Source organism: Toxorhynchites rutilus, chromosome 1, assembly GCF_029784135.1.
Source record: "Toxorhynchites rutilus septentrionalis strain SRP chromosome 1, ASM2978413v1, whole genome shotgun sequence".
NCBI lineage: Eukaryota > Metazoa > Arthropoda > Insecta > Diptera > Culicidae > Toxorhynchites > Toxorhynchites rutilus.
In genome coordinates, this window is record NC_073744.1 from 51975978 (window position 1) to 51995118 (window position 19141).

At 36.1% G+C, this 19141-nt stretch overlaps 1 protein-coding gene and 1 long non-coding RNA gene across 3 annotated transcripts in view; both read right to left on the reverse strand.

Annotated features, from left to right (window-relative positions):
- LOC129765293 (octopamine receptor beta-2R) overlaps positions 1 to 1569 on the reverse strand; it is a 319900-nt gene extending 318331 nt beyond the window's left edge. For both annotated transcript variants that reach the window (XM_055765460.1, XM_055765451.1), the window contains exon 1: positions 135 to 1569. The gene's annotated coding sequence lies outside the window, so the exon portion shown is untranslated. The remainder of the gene's footprint in view (positions 1 to 134) is intronic.
- A 14017-nt stretch (positions 1570 to 15586) lies between these two features.
- On the reverse strand, positions 15587 to 18443 carry LOC129762382 (uncharacterized). The gene is made up of 5 exons (XR_008740607.1): positions 17880 to 18443; positions 17570 to 17816; positions 17417 to 17503; positions 17002 to 17359; positions 15587 to 16946 (listed from the first exon to the last, which is right to left on the reverse strand). It is a non-coding gene; the product is annotated as an uncharacterized LOC129762382 (long non-coding RNA).
- Between the last annotated feature and the right edge of the window lie 698 nt (positions 18444 to 19141).

Sequence of the window (19141 nt, forward strand, 5' to 3'; positions counted from 1 at the left end):
TTTTAACAGTTGATCTGTTTCGAAAATGAAATCACCTCCCAATTGGGGAGGAGACAGCCAAAAAGGCGCGCAATGCAGCGAGTGGCAGCAGACAACATACAGCGAGAAACCCATCCCCTCATACGCATACTAACTTGTGGGCTGCCCAAACAGCGTGTCCTTGGGATTCCGCCTTTCCGCCGCTGGCGCCTTCTTCCCGAGCACTGGAACACACAGTGGAAAAATTAACTTTTTCGCCTTGGAACGACCTTCACTCGGATACACTCTCCTTGTGGATCCAGAACGACACTGGGGCACAGGTTTTTCACTTCCCTTTCCCTCTGTTGCGACTCACGGAATTTCGCTATTTGCGTCTGGCCTTGCCTACACCACTGCCAAGGAGTTGCGACGCAGCACGAGGCTGCCTTTTAGCCGTCACTGATGGCCCCGATTTGCTTTCCCTCGCTCACATCGTGACTTCTGCCCGCTTATTTCCGTTTCCAGTGCTTCACACTTGATAGAATACAACAACAAAAAAAAACCCGCACACACAAACACAAAGTGCGAATGTCAGGCGCCACAAAAAGGAAAATTCTTTTCTACATCAATTAAAACCGTACCGTGATAGCAAACTCTCAGGAACACAACGGAAACTAGAGCGCGACGAGCGGCTTCTTGAGATTTTCCTTGCCAACAGAACAGCGACTATATGCCGTCCGAAGCACGATAAACACCTATGCTCATCAAAGCCACTCTTGGAGCACGGGCCCCATAGATCACACCTGATGCCAAACCGTAATCATTACCAATTTCCTGTACACGTATGTCTTCTCTAGCACAGGGATAATCACCAATCTCTGATCCCCCTTTGGGTTGGCGGTGGTAAGCTGCTCGTCTCGAGCTGCTTTTGATAGAGCCTTCACCGCACGGCAAGAAAGTAAGAATCTTTAATATGCTTTCGTGTCACACACACACCACCCACTATCTGAAATTTATGATCGCCTTTCTCCGTTGGCGGCGATGGCTGATTAGATAGTAATCTTCCGTTTCCTCCTTTCTCACACTTACCCTGATCGGGATAACACCACAATGAACTAACAATAACACGAAAAAAATGAAACTCCAGTCGCTTAGCGCGCAAAAAACCGTCTCTCACTGCCCGCACTGCTTTCACGCGCTTTCAATTCAATTGCCAACGCCACGGCAAAATATTTTCCTTTCCACCGGAAGTGCCTTCTCCAACCGAAATATGCACATAGCGCGCTCTGTCTGTGTGTGGAGCTATGCTGGCTGGTTTTCCCACCTGAGCAACACCAAAGTGATTTAGCGCTGCGACAATCCGCGAATACCGAGTAGAACTGGGACCAAGAGCGAAATCTCGACTAGTGATTGGGCCCTAGGAGCGAAAAACAGCGCTTCGCCTGTGCTCTGTCTGTGCGAAGATGCGACGTCGCGACGGCACCGAAAACAAAACGAGCAGAGAACCGATTGCGACGGCGATGATGACGACACCGACGACGACGACGACGACGTCGGCAGCGATGATTGCGGACGCCCGCTTGTTTCAAACGATATCAGCAGCAGCTGCGGCGGCGACGACGGAAACATTCTCACGAGAACACCCCGAGAACTCTTGTGCGCTACCGGCCGGGATGAGCACATTTTCTGTTGCTCAATTCTCGCGCTCATGCGCTCGTGAGAACCACCCACCCGGGGGCGGCCGCCCGTGAGGTGGAACTAATCAGGGAGCTCGCTATTGAAGCGATGAACTCTCGATGTTCATTTGGCAGGATGGAACGAGCTCCAATAACGGATGTTGATGGAATGCAGATTGGGATGACATTATCTTTCACCGCGACCTCTGCGTTTGAGGGAAAATAGCTGTGGAAATTAAGTTTGATAACTTGTTGATAACTATTGACAAAAAAAAAAGACTGGAACAGTCGAATTTCACAAGTTTACATTGGGGCGAACTCTTCACCACTGAAAGGAACAGGAAGTACCGTTTGTCTTAAATTCCGAATATTTCATTTTTAAATGTAAAGAGTCCGGCCGAGTATGGAAGTAAAAATTGCCCCCAAACCAAATGGAAAATATTGTATAGGGTACTAAATAAGAAATTTTGACAATTTATTTGAACCCCTATGAGGTTCAAAAAAGGATCTATGGTAAAAAAAACGTACTTTTTAGTTTTTTGCACGCCATTCTCGATAGCTTTAAGATAAAAATTTAATAAAAAGTGCATCTTATAATGGTGTATCGATAAATATTATTAAAAAAAATCATCAAAAATTTATGTACTAGAAAATTCTTGAAATATTGAAATTTTTTTTGAAGATTTAGAGATTCACTACTAAAGTAAATGATTTTGGTTTTCCAGTCGAAAATATGATCATGGTTTGTCCACTTTTTTGAATGCTCTAGTTCAGCACACCTTTGTCAAATTAGGTATTCGAATGTTTCAAAACATATAAATAAAATTGTCTTTTACATGATTTACAGTATTTTTATAGTATACTAGCTGACCCGGCAAACTTCGTCCCGCCCAAATTTTTTTTTTCGTTATCACATCCACGTTTTCTTACTGAGCGCACTTCATGGGTCTAATCGCAGAACTGTACATTGATTGGTCTTCTAATCTACGCTTAAAAGTTATCTTTTACTATAATATTTCAAACTCGACATTATAATATCAGATTATTTTCAGACACAATTCTCGTGCAAGATTTTTCATCCACTTGCAAATAACATGTTTCTCCGTTACATGGAATAAATGTTTGATACAGAAAATATGATAGAATAAAAACAGCCCTGAATCGGACAATTCCTTTCTCGAGTTTTGCTCTTATTAACACATTCGGCAATTCATTTTTATTTAAATAGGTAGAATACGATATAGGAGTGTGTTTTATCACATTAAAATCAATTTCCACTTTAGAACGAAGATCAATTTTGTTACCGCAAACATTAAATGGACCAACAACGCTTGTCAATATGTAATTGTAGAACACATGCGAATTGAATTTTTCGAATTTTCCCATTTTCCTTTAGAGTTTTCCGAAAATTTCAATTGTCATGTTTGGTTGAAATATGGGTATTATTTTTATGGGACACTCTCTCCTTTCCAGAGGAGGAAGGGGTGTCATACCATCATAGAAACATTTCTCGTACCCAAAAACCCTCACATCCCAAATGTTCAAGTGATGCAGAGATTTGTGTTTCATTTGTATGGCAGTCCCTTCTTAGAGAGGAGGGAGGAGTCTCCTACCACTATAGAAACATTTATTGCACCCTAAAACCTCTGCATACCAAATTTTGTTTCGTTTGCTTGATTAATTCTCGAGTAATGCAGAAATTTGTGTCTCATTTATATGGCAGCCCCCCATAAAGAGGGGGAGAAGTATCTCACCAGCATTGAAACATTTATTGCACCCTAAAACCTTCATATGCCAAATTTGGTTTCGTTTGCTTGATTAATTCTCGAGAAATGCAGAAATTTGTGTTTCATTTGTTTGGTAGCTCCCCCTTACAGAGGGGGGAAGGGGTGTCGAACTATCATAAGAACCTTCCCCAAAAACTCCTACATACCAATTTTCAGTAGGATCGGTTCAGTAGTTTCCGAGTCCATAAGAATCAGACAGACTGATAGACAGACAGAAATCCATTTTTATAGATATAGATTTTTAAGGATTCACATGTTTTAAAGGATTATAAAATTCACCTTCTCTTGGTTTCAATGCGCTCCTCATTTGAGCTGACTTTTAATCAATCACCAGATGATTATTTGGCACGTATTCAGACCTTTTCTGAATTATAACACTTACAAATATTGTAGACATCATGCTTGCAAACTATTTGTATCAGATTTACATAACTAAACCATTAAATTAACGCATTTCGATGACCTCAATTCTGATCATGAGTCGTACAATTCACTAATGTTGTTTTGTCCACATGATTTCTATGGCAACCGCTTGGCGCGCTGCAGTTGGTTTATGGTGTCCTTCGCGCATAGCAGAAATAAAGTTTCTCTGTGTTGAGTGTGTTGAGGTGAACACTTTTAAAATGCCCAAGAAAAGGCAATATTCTGAAGAAAACCTAAATTATGAATGGATCAATATGATGATAGTAAACTCAAACAATGATAAACATCTACTTGTAAATTCGAATTTTTTCATTCATTTCTAAACCCGGTGATTTCTAAACCCGGACAAACCATGATCATAATTTCTCTTTGAGGAGAATCGTTAAAAAACATAAAAATTTGTATAATTTGAACGCCTTATGGTAGTATTAACAACTTGAGACTTGGGGCTTTTCAACAAATACAAGCTCGTATCGATTATAAGTGATTTTCATGAGGAAAAATCGATTTGCATTTACTAGTTTACACTCTAAATTGGACAAACCAAGATAATTTACCCTACTCTAATTCGTGTTTAAATGTGTTTCTACGTCTTTTCTAGAAATTTGTGTTTTTTTTCAGAATTTCAACAGTGTTGCGCGATACAAAAAATCTATATACAGGTCGGATTCGATTATCCGGAGTATTTTATTTTTGATTTTCGGAAATTTTGAATAATTTGTATAATAATTCCATATTGAATAGCTAGTATGGGTATCAAATGAAAATGCTCGACTGGTAGAACACAGTAGATCATGAAAAATTTAATCCCAAGAGGACCGCAGTTCCCAAATAAACAATTACTTATTAATGGTTTCATTCAGCTTGCCCTGTTTGTCTGTATGTTTGAGTGTTTGTAGGGTTGTCCCAAATTAATTGAAATTTGACCCTGTTCCTGATCACTGGTTGATCTGAAATTTGGAACATACCTTTAATTCTACTGCCATTATAAATCTGCGTATTTAAAAACACTTCCATTTGATACCCATATTGATGAGATTTTGGAAAAAGAATATGCGAGGGCGGTTGGATAAGTACTTAGCCTCATTGCCCGATGGTGTCAGTATCACAAGAGAGATTACTTATCGTGTAGTACATTCTCGTAAACGGCTACTTTCTAAACTTCAGCCGAATCGGTAGTTTTGTTTTGACCGTGTGTGAAAGCGGACTACGAACTGCTACCCCATTCTCCATATTTGGCCCCGCGCGACTTTTTTTTGTTTCCAAGCTTGCTAGTTGGCGAGCTTTTCAAGTTACTCGCCGGGCAGAAATTTGAGTCGAATGAGAAGGGCATCGCCGCCTCGGAGGCCTACTTTGCAGACCTCGAGAAAACGTATTTTTCAGATGGGTTAAAAAACTTGGAGCATCGATGGGTCAAGTGTATCGAGCTAATCGGGCTGCCTTCGTATATGGCGCCATTTTGTGGTGGCGGCCATTTTGGATTTTCAAAATCATGGAATACGCAGTTTTATAATGACACCAGAGATAAAGATGTGTTCCAAATTTCAGATCAATCGGTCAACAAGAAGGGGGCTAATTTATATTAATGTGGTACAGTGCTACAGACAAAGATACAAAGTCACAAACATACAAACGAGTCAAGCTAGATAAAACCGTTTAAGAAATAAGTGCAAATCATAATTATATTCATTTACCGAGAGTAAATTAGTTTTTTTATGATTCGATTATCTGGAGGATTCGTTTATCCGGGGTGAAAAAAACCAATACTCCGGATAATCGAGTCCGACCTATATTCACATAATTTTGATTTTTTTTTAATTTTGAGACTGAGTACTGGTTAAATTTCTATTTTAACATGTTCGTATGTGAGTTTTGATATTTGTGTTTTTTTCGGAAATGTTGTATAAGGTATTAAATGTTGTATAAGGTATTAAATTAGCAAAATTAAGTTTTTTTTTGAATCCCTATATGGTTCACTATAAGAGCTGTAGTCAAAAACGTAGTTTTTCTTTTTTTCACGCCATACTCAATAGGCTTGGTAATAAAAGATCGAGAAAATACCTAAAGTACGTCTATTCATAAACAATTCATAAAAATTTCACGACAATTCATAAAAATTTTCTATAGAAAATTTTTTTTTTTAATTTAATTCAATTTTTGGTCTTTCAAAAATTTGCTTTGATATTTGTTTTTTTTCTGAATTTTAAGGGCTTCGTGGTACAATTTCATAATAGTTTGAAATTTTAGAATTATAAAATTATGTTCTGAGGCACTGCTATGTTCGTACTTGTTTTTTATATTAATTATTTTTTCATCATGTATAGTAATGCATCGAAATCCGAGCGCTTAAGCGCTTACGAATATAACTTCAACTACTAAAAAATATTTAAATATCATAGCATGAAAAATTCGCGTTCCTATAGAATTAGAAGGAAATAATTTATTAATTTAGAACTTATTAACGGGTGCGTCATAAGTAGCGGGACTAAATGGAAACACATTTAGTGCAAAAGTTTTTTTTATAAATTCAATTATTTATTGTATTTTCAAAAGATACCACTACAAGAAGGCACCATATATATATATATATATATATATATATATATATATATATATATATATATATATATATATATATATATATATATATATATATATATATATATATATATATATATAAATTATATATATATATATATATTTTTTTTTTTTTTTTTTTTTCAAAATCCTATCAATATGGGTATCAAACGAAAGAAGATTGACTAGTAGAATACAATTATTGATGAAAAATGTAAGTCCAAGATGGTGATCGCTACAAAATGGATGATTATATATTTTCTCTAAATCCCGTCAAAATGGGTATCAAATGAAAAGGGATTGACGAGTAGACAGCTATTCATGAAAAATGAAAATCCATTTGATGAAATATATAAATCTTGGATTTATATTTTTCGTCAATGACTGTATTCCACTAGTCAAGCCCTTTCACTTGATACGCATATTGATGCAGTTTTGAAAAAAATATATGGCACCATTTTATGGTGGCGGCCATTTTGCATTTGCATTTTTCCTAAATAACAGTGTTTTACTAGTCAATCCCTTTCGTTTGATACCCATATTGATGGAGTTCTGGGAAAATATGTAATCCACCATTTTGTAGCGGCCGCCATCTTGGATTTACATTTTCCAACGATAATTGTATTCTAATAGTCAAACCCTTTCATTTGATACCATTTGATTTGATATTGAAAAGGTTTGGAAAAAATATATATTTTTTTGTTAAAATATATTTTAATATATTTTGTGCTGGCGGCTATTTTGGATTTGAATTTTTCATAAATAGCTGTGTTCTACCAGTCAATCCCTTTCGTTTGATACACATATTGATTTCACATATTGATTTATATTTTCAAGATCATGAAATACGCAGTTTTATAATGGCTGCAGATATTAAGGTGTGTTCTAAATTTCAGATCAATCGGTCAACAGGAAGGGGGTTAAATTTCTATTAAAGTGAAACAGCGCTATAGACAAAGGTACAAAGTTACCCACGTACATACAAACGGGTAATATAATCGACCCCGTCCTGTATACCGAAGAGTTTTTCGGTTTCCTGGATCGAACATCTTTACTCCACACTCCATACTACATACTAAGGCTTCTAACATACCCTTACGCAACTCCTTCAATGATAAATTTAACTTTTGACTGTCCGGATTTAAAATCATTTTCTGAATGTGCTTTCTATTCCGGACATGAGTTTGTGGAATTCACATTAATTTTTGATTTTTGACATTTTTTTGTCACAGCAAGGTACAATGTTTGACACTAAACTAAATTGATACAATAGTAACTATTCAGTCACATTAATTCAACATGCAAAAAATGTCATGGTTTTGACATGATATTGAATGTAATGAAAAAGTGATTAAAAAGCGTCCGGATTCAGAAGCATCACTGTATCGAGTATTAAACGTACTATTTTAAGGCAATTTTCGAATACAGAATACATAAAAATGGATTTTACGTTGGAAAAAGTATATTGATTCAGAATGGACATATTTTGAAGGCGATAATATAAATTTAGATGATTAATAAAATATTTTCTTAAAAAACGCAAATTCCCGGTATAAATTTGACAGAATGTATTGCATATTTAGTGAACATAGAGTTGTCAATTAAAAACTCGATACATAAAATATTTCCAATTGTGATAGTAGAACGGTGAAAATTGTGTGACAATAAACATTTTAAATACCAAATGTCAAATAACACCCAAGCACGGACGAATGAAACTAAATTTGTAAAAAAATAATACTTAATTATTTTTCACAACCTGACCAAAAAAATTATCAAGTTGTTCAACAACTTCCAACTAATATCGCCGGTGAGCTGGAAGCCTTTTTGGATGAGCACAATGAATTATTGAAATAATTCTTATCACACCCATGCTCGGAATGCAAAATAACAGTCACGCCATTGTCGTCAATCCTGATAAAAAACCGATTGAAGAGCACGTGTGTAGATCCAATGCGCCACAGTTACTTTAATTATTAGGAACATCATTACTCATTTTGAATTAATATTTTAATATTATGTGGATGGAGGAGACGAGACAAACAAAAGAGCGCCCTCGATGGATTCTTATGTGTGTCGTTTGGTGAATTGGCGCAGTCAGGACAACGTCATTCTAGGATGTCTTGAGCTGTGTCAATAATCCATGGTGCGAACGACTGTGATTCCTATGAGACAATCAACAGAAGCGGTACGAGGAATGATAGCGAGACGCTATCATGAGTAACACCTACACAACCTTTGCGCAAACGACAGCACGTGTGTTCAAACAAAAGAAATGCAGTCTTTAATGGGCTCTGTTGCTGGATGTATACAAGATTTATAGAAGAATCGTTAAGTTCGGACTGTTTTCTAAGTATTTAAACAACATCGAGTAATGATTTTCATCCAAATTTAAGCAATTTAAAAGTATTTTCGTGTCTGCTAATCTGAAACAGATTAAATTGCTCCACGAATACGGATTACTTATTTTGAAGTTTATTTTGCGCCGAGGCAAGGTTGCTACATTTCATAGCACGAATGATCAGATTTCTGAATGCATAAGACGAATTCTGAGATCCGATCGATCCGGTCCATTTCTCTGTACATCATAGATCTCATCTCCATCTCCACATCACACTCAGGTTCGGGAGGTTCCCACGGTCCAATGCAATACACGGTCAAATCTTCACGTATCTGCTCGATATCCACATGGAATCTATCCTTCATCGGTCATAATCAATTGATTTTATAGATCGTTGAAACATTTGAACACACATGTATGTACATGTATTGCAATACATTAGTTATTTTTTATTCAACAGTCAAAATATTCACTATATATTTACATATATATATATATATATATATATATATATATATACATATATATATATATATATATATATATATATATATATATATATATATATATATATATATATATATATATATTTCTGCATAACTCGAAAGTCAATCAAGAACAATTTGGGATGTGAGGGTTTTTGGGTATGAGAAATGTTTCTATGATGGTATGACACCTCTCCAAACATGACAATTGAAAATTTTCGGAAAACTCTGAAGGAAAAAGGGAAAATTCGGAAAATTAAATTCCAATATGTTCTACAATTACATAGTGACAAGTGCTGTTAGTCCATTTGATGTTTGCGCTAACGATATTGATCTTTGTTCGAAACTGGAAATGGATTTCAATGTGATGAAACGCACTCCTATATCTTCTTCTATCTATACAAAAAAAAGGATCGCCAAATATGTTCATAAGAGCAGAACTCGAGGAGTGAATTGTACGATTTAGGGTTGTCTTTATTCTATCATATTTTCTGTATAAAACATTTATTCCATGTAACGGAGAAACATGTTATTTACAAGTGGTTGAAAAATCTTGAACGAGAATTGTGTCTGAAATATTCTGATATTATAATAATGAGTTTTGTTAGAAATACTAGAAATTTTATAGTAGAGGAGTCTCTCACGGGCAGTCGTCGAGTAAAGATCTTTTTCTCGTACGCTCCGCGTTCAGTTCTGCTTGTTTTTTCCCCGTAAGAGTAGTCGCAAAACTGGCGGTTTAGTGATCTAAAAGTGCTGTTTCGAAACCTCTCCGAAATAGTTTTCCGTCAAAATAATAGTATTTCATTCAATAATTCTATAAATTGTGAATGTGTGAATTATAATGTGTACATATCGGATTTGCGCTGATGGTGAAAAAATAATTGTCCATTATTGTACAGTATAAATGTGTGTTTTTTTCATTACGTTGGATGAGAGCTGATTTATATGTGTGTACATCAGAAAAGCACAGTGCGAGAAGCGCAACTCTCTTGAGTTCAATGCTTTGTAGTAGTGTAGTAATCATTCGCGAGTGTTAGCTAAAGCGATATACAAGTGAGGTTAAGAGCTAAGTGGTGCGGACTCAATCCACTTCATTTTCAAGCAAATTCATGCATTTTTTCAGGCGATTTCTTGCAATAAATTTTCAGACCACCAGAGATGCCAGATTTATAGATATTTTTGTAAATTTACAGACATATCTGTAAAATATTTTTTTATTTTTGCAGACTTTTTGGATATAAGAATATTTCACAGGTTTTCGAAAAACGAGAGGCTCTATTCATCACATCAAAGATATTCGACAGACCGTATGTCATTTTTACATGGTTTTAATACATAAAAAGTTTTTATACATCCGTTCCATGCCAAACCGATATAGTGGTTCTCAGATTTTCGTCAAAAGTGGTAATTTTATTCTTTATCGTGCAACAAAAGACCTGTATTTTTTAATTTTTTTTATTACGGTACCCATTTCCATTTTAGGGTAGTCCAAAAAATTATTTTTTCACTTTTTCCAAAAAATGATTTTGACGTAGAACTACGTCTTTCATTAAGGGTGCCAAATCAGAAAACAGGTTACGTTTTCATGAAATAAAGTTAACGTCAATAACTATTTCTGCCACGAACGGATTTTGGCGATTCACATATCGAACGAATCGAAAATTCCCTAAGATTTGTTTGCTATGCTATGCATTACGATCCACTGGTGTGTAAATGATTAAAATTCAAGAAAACTATAAGCGTTTCCATTTCCCCATACACTTATTTCGTCCATTTGTTTGCTTTCCCGAACAGAGCTGTCAATAACGGGCATCTTATACGGCCGCTAAAATAGAAACAACGAAGGAGGATAACGAAAAGAGAATATTTGCGAACTGAACTCCACCTTTGCATAGTAAGTTAGCTGCTAGCGTATATATATTGCATCTCCCCTGAGGAAAATTCTCAAAATCTTTCTGTGCCCGAAACAACAATGGTCGCTTATTCTGCTCGTTTTGTGTTTTATGTTTCCCCTCGAGCTGTGGCCGCTAGCGAATATTCCACATGGAGTGTGTTTCGATGTTTCATTTTTATCGCTGCAACTGTGTGTATCTGTTATGCTTCCTTTACAATGCAGGCTTTTAATCGCATGCGAAATACTCACTCGCGATATTTTTCAATGCAGCTCTTTACAATGCTTAGCGATATCGCGCGATAATCTGTCATAATCTGTCTGTCAAACCTGCATCCCTCTAATCATACTGTAATTATTTGTAATGGACAAGATCGTACTAGATTGGTGGAACAAAATCATTTCGCTAGAAATGTGAATGGAAGTATAAAACTCCAAATAATTAATAATTGAAAAACTAACGAATTCAATCAAATATTAACAAAAATGTGTAAAAATAATTATGATTATGCAGCAATGCGCTTGCAATAAGTGATCGATTCAGCTCTCATTTTATGAAGCGTTTCATATGTACAGAGCTGAACATTTCTTTCGATATATCGTTCCACCTATCAAGCATATTTTGTTCCACCTGTCTGATGTATATAGTGTCTCCTGTCAAAGCAACGCGATTTTCGCAGCCAAAGCTTGGAGAGCTCTATCTTTTTTCGCACTAACATGTGTGATTTCGCGCTTTGCTCTGATTGGTTGACGAGTAAAAATCGCGTTTGAAGGAAAAAAATCGCGCTCATTGTAGATGATTGTAAATCCGGCATTAGTCGCGTGTTTGATGCTTGTTGAATGGCGATGCACGGAAGATGCCTCTCATTAAATACTCAGTGCAATGCGTTCATTGATAAAAAGAAAGAAATTGCGACATATGACCAATTAGTGTACTGTTCTCGCAAAGGCAAGAGAGAATCGTTGATTCTCGAAATGATTCTACAAAACCACGCAAGCTATTAAAGCTTTTTAGGGTCCCGGAACTTTTTACCAAAGTGTTATTTATGAAATTTCGAGGTATTCGCAAATAATATCCGAAATGATAAACCAACAAATTTCAAAAAAAGATTGCGTAGTCCGTAGTCGTAGCTTCGTGTCTCGGATACAACCTAAGGTCGTGTCTCGGATACAACCGCTAGAGTATTAAAATAATATAAAGAATATCGAACAAAAATGTTCATTCGAATTTTAACTTAAATTTGCTTTCGGGTTTTCTTATGACGAAATATGGGTTACTGTTCGATATTGTTACTACAGACGTGGTTCATGGTTGTGCGGTGATCTGGAACTTTTAAAGCCTTACATGGCAGATGGAAAATATACACTGCATTTTCTTAAAGATTTCACCAACGACACGGCTGCAAGCCGTGGTGAATGTCCAATATATCAACGAAGAAGTACTGATAATGACGTACAATCATTCATAAAAATTAACAACGCAGACATTGACATGGAAAAACGTTCGGCAGTGGCATATTCACCTCAGCTGAGCTAAACATTGAATGCTCATATTAATGTTATGTTCGCTGGTTCGATGAAAAACAACCCATTTTCAACAACGAAATTTATATTGATTTTCTTAATTTTTTTTTATCTTTTATTTGTCTACTTTATGACAAAAATATATTCCCTTTTTCACTTTACATCAAATGATCAAGAAAATAAACATGACAGATTCGTGAATGGAATACATCGGGAATGGAATACAAGGAATGGTTTGCATTTTTCACAATTCCACGGAATGTAAAACACAAGTATGTAGTAAACACAAGAATCACGAACATTTCACGTATGTGTAGATCGTCAAAACTTTAAAACACACTTACAACACATTAGTTTTTTTTTTACAACCAACATATTCACTAGAAATAATATATATATATATATATATATATATATATATATATATATATATATATATATATATATATTTCATATTACGTGCATCGCAATGTACAAAGTAATGAACCTGCGAAAATTAACGTTAAAAAGACATTTCTACAGATCTGCACACTTTTACAGACTTTTCAACATTTTTAACAGACATTCACATGTTTTTACAGACTATTTTTAAAAATTATCTGGCATCTCTTCGTTCCACTGTTTATCGAATATTTTGAAATCGCAGGTGTAAACATATACGTGACTCTGACTTCGTTTGGTTTTATTTCGTTCGGAAAAATATAAAAAAAGGGGACATTAAAAATGCATTGCTCAGTGAAAGGCTGCCCGAATACGAGTGAAAAAGTTCGCATAAGCTTACATCGTATACCATCGGAAACGTTTTTACAAAAGCGCTGGGTCGATTTTTGCGGAGACGACAAACTAGTTCCGAATAAGGGTTCCCGTATCTGTGGAGTAAGTACGATGTTTGAATTATTGAAAACCAAAAGTGTAGCAAACCTTTCATACACATTTTCAGGATCATTTTGATAGAAATACATCTTTTCATTTCAATCGGAAAGGAAACCTCGTGAGAAACCGTAATGCCTTCCCAACAATTAAGCCGGTAGTTGACTCAGAAGAGTACGTCCATCAACACGATGCGCAGGTTGCTTTACCGTTATATTCATCACCAGCACTAGCGGATCATAGTTACGCGGATTTCATTCAGGAAGATCCTAATCCACCTTCTGACAACATCGTAGAACCTTATTGTGGAGTTCCGAAAGCATCAAAAAGCCATGCGAAATCCTATCCATCTGTTCGAGACAAATTGAAAACATCAAAATGTTGTGCTAAATATCAGAGGTATTTTTTCTGTTGTATTAAACATATCATTCAGATTATTTTAATTATAGATTACTTGGTATGTGGCGTCAGAAAGCTCGCTATTGGAAATCGAAATTTAACCAACTGAGCAAGCAGTTCGAAGTTCCACAGCGCCTCAGTAAAGTTTTCGATGAAGACCAGATTCAGATGGTACTCGGAAACGTTAAAAAAGTTAAGGAGTGGTCAGAAGCAACCTTGGTCCGCGGTTTGCAAACACGATTTTCCTGCGGAAAGGGATACGAATTTCTTCGTAAGAATCATCTGCCGTATCCATCCACTCGTACGCTTCTCGAACACATTCAGGGCATTCCATTTGATTCAGGTAGATTGATGTTATTTAGGCGTTTGAGTCATTTATTGTTTATTATATATTACCGGCATTACTTGTGGAAACAGCATTTACTTTAAACTTAAAATGTAGTTTATCTTTATTCCATTGTTATTTTTGCACTATCCTCAATTGTTCATTCATCTCTCTAATGTACATGTAGTTCTTACATATACATGTCATCTCACACTCACAAATATTATCACATATAGGTACGCAGCTACCACACTTATTCTGTTCGTACATTCACATACACAGTCACCTTGGTAAAGTTCTATTTCACGTTTATATATATGCATATCTTTATTGCTCAGGTGTCCTGGATGACGTGATTGCTTTGCTAGCGGAAAAGGTCTCTGTGCTGGATGACAGTGCAAAAGATTGTGGCTTATTTCTTGACGAGATGAGCATTGACGAATCTAGAGAAATATGTCCGAAAAATAAGCACTGGTATGGTAATGTGACATTACCACCTTCCGACGCTCTAGCCACTAAGGGATTGGTTTTCATGCTGGGTGGCGTCGCATCACGTTGGAAGCAGATCGTAGCATTTGAATTTACGGGCAATGCGATTCCGGGAGGTCAACTAAAATCAATAGTTATAGATATTATTGAGAAAGCCGAGAGAAAAAACCTACGAGTCCATTTTGTCACATCCGATTGTGGCAGTGCCAACAAAACGATGTGGAATGAGTTCGGAGTGAAAGCCGTGAAAACTGCTCTTCAGAACGATTTATCAATCGAACATCCATGTCACGGGCATAGAAGGCTAGAGTTCATACCCGATTCAGTGCATATATTCAAAAATTTTGTGCATGAATGGATAGCCAACAAGGAGATCTATCTGCCTGAATGGTACGTTCAACTACGCGACTTGCAGTCAAATGTGGTAGACCGTGACCAACTAAAAATGCTGATAAGAGAGGAAAGCCAGGATGATGTTACGTACACGTTGGTCGGCCGACTTTCCCAAGTGGACGTAGATTTCGAAAACAGGCCACTCTCTAACGTTGATAAGATGAAGGTGTCCAACGCCACAAAATTTTGTAATAGCACCATTGCAGCTGCGCTGCAAGTTGTTGGTGAAAAAACCAATCAACCTAGTCAGAGAACTACCGGTGTGTTCTTGGCTGATATGGCAAATTGGTATAGGATAATGAATTCTCGTGAAGATGACCAAGCGTTGCGGCCTTCCGAGTCAATTCATTATAATCGTTCGATTGAACATGCTGAGATGATTACGAAGCTTATGACTGATATCAAAGTAGGACGAAGTGCGCTTTGGAAGCCCTGGCAAACCGCTGCAGTTATTGCCACTAAAGCAGTTCTAAGACTTCAATCACATTTGTTCAATGTTATGAATTACTCTGTTTTTTATACATCGCGATGCACGCAAGATTGTCTGGAGAATGTTTTCTCTATCATTCGCTCGAAACAAAAACGACCAACGGCACTCCAAATGAAGCAGCATTTGCGCACTGTTTCTCTGTCGCAATGCATGCACGTCCCAAATGGCAGTTCATATGACGTTGATGACCGAAATCACCTCATTTCGTTCAATGACCTGTTGAAGGATAGGAGTCGAAATAAAACAATCAATGATTCGGGAGATTCGTTAACTGCCACAGACCGTGGCTTGGCATCGTCATCAAAACAAAGCTTTTCTGCGACGGAGGCAATAGATTCATCAATGGAGACGGTTTTTGAATGTGTTCCTGATGTTTCAGCTCAAAATTCCGGAGATAATCCTTATGACTTCGCTTTAATCGATCCAGTGGTTTATGGGAGTCATATTGTTTCATATAAAGACAATTCTAAACTGAATGGTTTGTTTGACCGTTGCCATAAAATAATCGCAACTTCAATCATGCGTAAAAAAGCATGTAACGATTGTCTATCGGTTTGCACAACTCAAGTTCCGTTTGATTTACAAATGAGCCGCTATACTGTTTTATTACAGAAGCAAACAGAAACATCACATAATTATCCTTCTGCAGATTTTTTTTATTACTTCGTGACGTTAGATTCCTGCTACACGCAACTGCAAGACGAAGGGATCGAAAATTCAGGAAAAGTTTATTCGAAATATTTAAGCTCTTTGCCGATCCCAATAGTTCTACCAAGCTGCCACGATTTGAAGAGTTTTTTCGTTGCATCGTTGATACATCACAGATTAAATACAGAAAAAATCTGGAAAATCAGGAAAACAAAACACGACAGTCGAAGTATGTTAAATTAAATATTAAGTTTTGATCCTGATTTTTCGCCTTTCAAATGTAACTCGTAATGAATTTTGTAATTGTGTTATTTTTAAGAAAAGAAAAAAAATAATATAAGAAAAAAATATATATATAATATTGATAATCTATTTTTTAATTTTTAGCGGTCAGAGTTTTAAAGGCTTAACTGATATAATGACGCGAACTAAAATCTAATTGCTGTTTGGTTTAGAACATTCTAATTATACTAAAACTTCAGTTCCTTCCAAAATGTCAACTAGGCTGTCTTATTTTGCTAGTGTTTAAACACATCTTCCGAACAGTTAGTAATAAAGATGGACTATCATAAATTTGTTGAAATTGGAACCCGCAAGAACTTTTGTTAACTGCCAACCGCTGCTTTTATCTGAGTATACCTATGGCCAACATTCACACCGGAAATTACAACTGTAAAAATAGAAAAAATATTGAAAGAACATCGAGTGACACATTTTTCCATTACCTGAAATATACTGCCTATAGTTCGACTCCAGCTTGTTCATACATTTCCTTAGATGCCTTTGCTAATCTTATAACTGCTGGATAACCCGAGTCTTGGATTTCTTCCATGTGTTTTGATAATTTAGTAGCAGCGAAACTTAACAGATTTGAATTCTGGATACAACGATGTTGATAGAAAATAAATAAATCCTAATTCTAATGCATGAACTCCAATGATAAACGTTCAATGATACAATACATACGATGAACAAAGAGTAAATAACAACATGTTTAAATTAAACTTAAAAAAAACTTCATTACTCTTTCATGAAATTGCTCTATAGATGTGAATTCATATATTATTCCTCTACGCCGAAAATCTGCAAGAGAATTGTTATGAATACTTCTTCCGTGCAGCGCATTTTATTTTCTGATACCGATGGAACTGTTCAGGAAAATCGATACAAAGTTCTCAAATAACACACTTTGATGATGTTCCAACACTAACACCGGACGATATTTGCCTGCAAATACAAAAATAAAACTTCAGAGCATGTTCCATGTATGTAAAATAGTTCTCACATTCTTACCTTCAACTCTTTGAGATAACTCGTTAGTCCATCATCATTCAAAGAAATCGAATGTTAAGATGTGTATAGCTGAAGGTAGCTAGTTTTTTTTTAATCTTTGAAACTTTGTTGTGGTTTGATCCTTTTGAAAAATGAACGCCTAACACTAACATCCTGGAACTAACTCTGAGTTCGAAAACACAGTTTCGATCAAATCCATCACGTATATGAACTGTGTCGTTCGATTTGTGCTTTATCTGTTTGAATTCTGCAAAAACCAAATGATATTAAAAACTTCCTTTATTTCTTCAACAAGCTAAGCTAAACTTACCAAGAATGTGAAAGCACAAGAACTGTTTCTAATGTGGCATGCTCGACGGTTGATCTTCGCACTGAATACAAGAAACTAATTCTTTTTGCAAATATCAGCATTATCGGCGATCACATATTTTTGCATTCCTTTAACAAATATATTTCACAGGAGCTTCCACAGGCTCCCACAAACGAGGATATTCCAAGATTAGTGCTTTTTCTTGTTTCCAGGCATAGGTTGTTCTTTATAGTGATAACTGTGCAAAGAATTTGTTACTGATTTCTATGTAGTATTATATGAAGGCCCGCTTCACTAGCAAAGTTGTTTTCACCGACGTTAAAAATCGTACCGTCCATTTTCACAGTGAAATGTTTTGATACCTAATGACGTTTCACTTTTGCTTTGTATGTACTTATCGAAATTCGCCAATGTCGAATTTTGCTCCCACATTAAAATCATGGAGTTAACTAAGCTTATTCGTTTTTGGAGGTTGCAATGGTCAATTGAACAGTTGACGAAAAATTGTAGTTCGATCATTTTATAAGTATTATTATTTTTGCCTTTGATAACAATACCTTTTTTATAGAGTTGAATACCATAAGAAAAATAACACACCTGATCGTTGGATCTTGTTTGACATTTCAATTGGATCTTTTTTGACAGCCGTTTTAATTCAGTCCGCACTACCTAGGTTAAGAGGCTCTCCGTCTTCAGACATGTATCTGTATGTGCAATGGTGTTGTTGATTTCATGCGCGAGAGTATGCAGTTAGAATATGACCGATCGTTAAAATGAGTGCCTACAGGAGCGGCACGATACAACTAATGCGCTAAGTTTATTTTTCTTTATTGACGTAGAACTACGTGTTTCAATAATGGTGCCAAATCAGAAAACAGGTCACGTTTTTATGAAATAAAGTTAACGTTAATAACTATTTTTGCCGCAAACGGATTTTGGCGATTTACATACCAAACGAATCGGAAGTTCCCTAAGATTTGATTGATATTCTATACATCACAATTCCCTGGTGTGTAAAGGGTTAAAATTCATGAAAACTATAAGCGTTCTCATTTTCCCATACATTTGTTCTGTCCATTTGTGTGCTTTCCCGAACAGAACTGTCAATAACGAGCAACTTATCGACGACCAACGGAGGGGAAATCGTAGGATTGAAAGTCTCCGTGAACGAAAGAAAAGTAGAAGAATAAAGGGGAATACTTGCCTAGAGTATAAACAGTGGATCTCGCTGAGACAAACTTTAGAGGCGAATGAACTGCAAA